The following is a 4,832-nucleotide window of genomic DNA, read 5'->3' as shown; positions in this document are numbered from 1 at the left end:
TTTAGTTTCTTTTTTTTTTTTTTTTTTTGAGACACAGTCTCACTCTGTCACCCAGGCTAGAGTGCTATGGTGTCATAGCTCACAGCAACCTCAAACTCCTGGGCTCAAGCGATCCTTTTGCCTCAGCCTCCTGAGTAGCTGGGACCACAGGCGCCCACCACAACACCTGGCTAGTGTTTCTGTTTTAAGTAGAAACGGGTTCTGGCTCTTGGTCAGGCTGGTTTTGAATTCCTGAGCTCAAGCAATCCACCGGCCTTGGCCTCCCAGAGTGCTAGGGTTACAGGCAAGAGCCACCGCACCAGGCCTGGTCTTTAGTTTCCTTAGCAGTCAAATGGCAATAATACCTCCCATTTCTACTTCCACAGGGCTATGATGGAATGAATTAATTCATTAATTAACTAAGTAACTAATTAACGCACCCATTTAAAAAACACTTTCCCATGGCACTGGGATGCCAGGCATTGTGCTGGGTGCTGAAGAAAGATGACAGGGACCAGGCTTACGCATGAGTGACTCACAGCCTCACATGGGACGCCAATGTGCCATATGACGGTGTGGTATGTGACAGCCACTGAAGCGGAATGAGTGAGTAGTCTGAGAATGTAGGACAGGGCGTGCTTCCAGTGGAAGGTGGGGAAGGGTGGGAGAGGCACGCCTGGGGGGAGCTAAAGAGGAGCATCAATTCCAACATCATTATTGTCACAGGACAGACTAGTGAGATGTAGCAGGGGAGACACGTCCTGACGTCCTGACGTCTGCAAAGCCCCAGAGTCGTGAGTATCACCATAGTGCTGGCACCAGGCTGTTTTCCTGGGTCATTTTCAAGATGAAACAGACTCTTGATCACTTCCTAATTGTCATTGCACTTGATGAGAAGAGAACAATGAGGGAGCTGAGAGATTCCTGAACCAGGCTCTCTTCCCGCACAGCGGCTTTGCAGGGGCTGAGATTTAAATGCGTGACTAGGCAGAAATGTACCTGATTATAGACCTTGGGATTTGGGGGTTGCTAGCACACGGTGAAAATCGAGAATAGTGAATCTGCAAATACCAAGGGTCAATTATCTTCTGCAGATAATTGCATCTTCCTGTGCACACAGTGTTCCTGCTGTAAGCTCCTAGGACTGGGGTAGAGAGGGTTTGGTTTCCCCCCACCCACCTCCAATCTGGCTCCTGCTCTTAGAGCCTCACACACTGGATGCTCGGGAAGTGCTGACAGTGTTCACATTGGGCAATGGTTTTTGCTTTGCAGATACCTAACTGCATAGTTTGGTGGTCGAGGGCACCATGGACTCTGGAGAAAGGCAGACCTGGGTAAAACGTCAGCACTGTACCTGGACAGCTGCGTGAACTTGGGAAGGAAATGTGATCTCTTCAGACCTCAGTGTGGGTATAACAATGATGCTGACCTCACAGGTAAGGGAGGAATGAGAACGTGCACGCTCACTGTGTCAGCGTGAGCACTTGATATGTGGCCATCAGCGCCAGCGTCTTGTTACTGCCTCTGTTTTCATCTTCACCACCGCCATCATCACCACCGTCATCTTGACTCCTGAAAGCCAGGACTAGAGGGCAGGACGGTTGGGCCTCCCTCAGATCTTCTGTAGGGCCCCTCAGCTCTTGGACTCTCACCCCAGCATAGACACTGGGCCCAGCCAGACCCTGGTTTTCTCCTAGTCAGCCCAGTGCTTCTCAGAGTTGAGTGTGCAATGGAGTCAACTGGAAGACTCATGAAAGCACAGATGGCTGCTGCCTCACAGCGTTTCTAGTTCAGCAGGCCAGGGATGCGGTCTGGTCTGAGCACTCGCGTTGCTCATGAGTCCTCAGGTGCTACAGCTGCTGGTCTAAGATTCCCACTTAGAGAACAACTGCCCTCATGTGGCTCCCAGCCCTGTGCAGGTACATCTAATCATCAGCACCTGAGTGTCATTATAGAGGCTGATCCTCGAACTGGCTCCCAAAGGCTGACTGGTCTTACCCTAAGAGGTTAAAGTCAACCTCCCCCTGCATTTGATCACTTCTGAAAATTTTCCTCTTTTCAACCTAATATTATTCACTCAAATTACTGAGCTCCCAGAACAATAAATAAAGGGGTTAGCTCAGACTTTGTGGGTATTAGGTCTGAGAGGGCAGGGGTCAGTGAGCCTTTTTTCCCACCGACTCTCGGGACCCAGGACACTTTTATCAAGTGAAATGAATAAATTGCAGCAGCAGATGCCTCAGCTGGAAGAATCTGCTCCTGCTGGATGCCCATGGCTCTGAGGCCACAGGAGGCCTGGGATGCTTTGTGGTGGGAGTTAGTGCACGTCCCTGAACTTGGCACCCCAGTGGATGGCCCAGCCCTGGAAGCTCTCCTAACGCTTAAGGCACTGGGAATTCCATCAGCTGCTAGTTGGATCTGAAGCCTGCGTGTGGTGCTTGCTGAGTCCCACTGTGAACGTTACCTCCTTGTTACCTCCTTCAGGACGTCTCCCCTGAATGCCTTCCCCTTGTTGGGGTTGGTGCTCTTTTTTTGTGCTTCAGCGAGGGCCTTTGCGCCCCGCTCTGCCATCCCGTTCATCTTGCTGTGTTATCAAGGTTATCCTCTCTGCTTCAGGGTCCCCTCTGAGAGTTCTTTGAGGAAAGGAACTGTGTTTTATTGACATTCAAGGACTGTTTGTTGAGTGAGTGAATGCATGTGGAATCGCCTGAGGTTGCGTACCCAGTAAGTAGGTACTAAGCAAATGCTGCTAAAATATCAGCAGTGTCTCCTAACCTGGCTCCCTGCCTGCCCTCTTTCAGCCCCTTCTGGGGTCCCCACAGGTAGCTCTGGTGAGTGCAAACGGTAAGCACAGAGAGTGAAGGGGTCTTGGGGGGCACTGCCTTGACACCTCTAAAATCTGTGCCCCATCCTCCAGACTCTGCAAGCAAAGTTTTTCCCGTTGGCTCCACGCCCTGTGTCCAGAACCTTACCTATGCTTAGCTGATGTGTGTGGGGGGATGTCTCAAAGACGCCTCCATGGTAACCGGGAGCCTGTCCTGACCTTTTCCCGGTGACATAGAGTTTTGAAAATCAGTGGCCTGAAGTACACGCCTGGCTCCTCTCTGTGTGGCTGAGGCTGATAACTTCACCTCCCCAAACCTCAGCTTCTCCTCTGTAAAAAGGGAATTAATAATAGTACTCGCCTCATTGGATTGCTGTGAGGATAAAAGGAGATAATTGTAAAGTGCCTGGAATACTGTCAGGCTCATCAGAAGTGTTCAATAAGTCACTTAGCTGCTCTGTTGATGATGAGGATGGTGATAAAGATGATGACCCATAGGACACCATGTGCCCTGCCAACCTGCTCGGTACTTGAGCTCCTCCGAGACCCCCTGCAGGGGGCCACCACCTACTGCAGCTGTTCTCATCCTGTGGGTCACAACCCCTTTGTCACAGTGAAAATACATTGTGGCATTAGGAAGGTTGAGAACCACTGACCTACTGTTTTCCCTCTGCTGTGCAGTTTTCTGGGATCCAGCATCCTATGTGTCCCGTGCCCATCTGCTGGGACACTGCCCTGTCACCTCCCGGACTCGACTGTGTGCAACAAGCCTTTGCCACCTGCTGCCAGGGCTCCGCCTGCCTGGCTCACTGCCTCTTGTGACCTCTGATCCTCCTGGTTGAGCTCACCTGCACATCTTTTCCCCTACAAGAAACGCACCCAACTGGTGAGTCTGTTGCCTTGTATTAAAACTTCCTTAATAATGTATTAATATTTTGTCTTGGGAAGAATGGCCAATAGACCATCCACGCCCATACCCGCCCTTCCCTTCCCCTGGAAAACACCACTCAGGGTCCCTGACTCCAGCGATGACAGAAAGCTGATTGCTTGGTTCTCATTTGTTTCACATACTTTGCTACATAACAGTGAAAACTAGGAGGAAAACATCCAAACCCAGCACTCTGCGGATCCATCTATGGTCCCTTTTCTTTCCACCACTCAAAGGACATGGAGAGTCCAAAGAAAGCTGGACCTTTGATCTCAATTTTTGGTTTTACAAAACTCAGCCCCAACCCCCACAGTGTTGGTTCAAAGACCAAATGCTAGGAAGTGGGTTTGGAGAGCAGAGAAATAAATTGTTACTATTATGGATGAAGCAATTATCATAAATCTATTTTTAATCTCTTCTTCCTTTTAGAATAATCGAGGCTGTCTTTTCATAAGAGGAGGAATCTAGGCTTTGATGCGAGGAAAGGTGCAAAAAGCTCCTCTTCTTTTAGCTGAAAATGCTAATTGAGCAGTCACATTTTTTTTTAACCTTCATTAACTACATTAGCCTGCATTAACACCTTTTAAAACCTCTTTAAAATTGTGTTCAATTCACTTTCTTTAATCTCTTCTTTTCCAGGAGTGTGGAATCACTTTGATCCTCATCTTCATCTTTTCCTTGATGACAACTTTGGATTTAATTTGTGTTTGGGAATTGAAATGCAAATTTGTAATTACCCACAATCCCCTCTTCCTCATGCCCTGCTGGGGTGGTGGGAGTCAGATTAACATTGATGCTGTGTGTTCCTGGCCAGAGCTGCTCTTCCGGCCCCTCCCAGTCCCCTGGGCGGGTGGGGAACAGTTTGCCCTGCTCCTGTAGGTGCTAGGCACTCAGGACAACTTGTATAAAGTGTTTGGTGCTGTACCTGTACGTGATAAACCTTCATTCAGGGGTAGAAACAGCTTGTTCTTCAAAATTTTACAAGGAGATTCTTTCTTGTCCCCTGAACATGGTATTTCCTTGTCCTTTGCCACAGCGTCTTAATGTTGGAGAGAACAGCATGGAAATTTTCTCTCTCTCTCTCTCTCTTTTTTTTTTTTT

General features: G+C 48.9%; 1 long non-coding RNA gene across 1 annotated transcript; it reads left to right on the top strand.

Annotated features, from left to right (window-relative positions):
- Positions 1-1,303: 1,303 nt before the first annotated feature.
- LOC128587390 (uncharacterized) lies at positions 1,304-4,537 on the top strand. The gene is made up of 3 exons (XR_008380584.1): positions 1,304-1,415; positions 3,485-3,689; positions 4,371-4,537. It is a non-coding gene; the product is annotated as an uncharacterized LOC128587390 (long non-coding RNA).
- The last annotated feature ends 295 nt before the right edge of the window (positions 4,538-4,832 follow it).

Source organism: Nycticebus coucang, chromosome 6 (genome assembly GCF_027406575.1).
Source record: "Nycticebus coucang isolate mNycCou1 chromosome 6, mNycCou1.pri, whole genome shotgun sequence".
Taxonomy (NCBI): Eukaryota; Metazoa; Chordata; class Mammalia; order Primates; family Lorisidae; genus Nycticebus; species Nycticebus coucang.
Note: the sequence above shows the minus strand (reverse complement) of the source record. Positions and strands in the feature narration are given on the sequence as shown.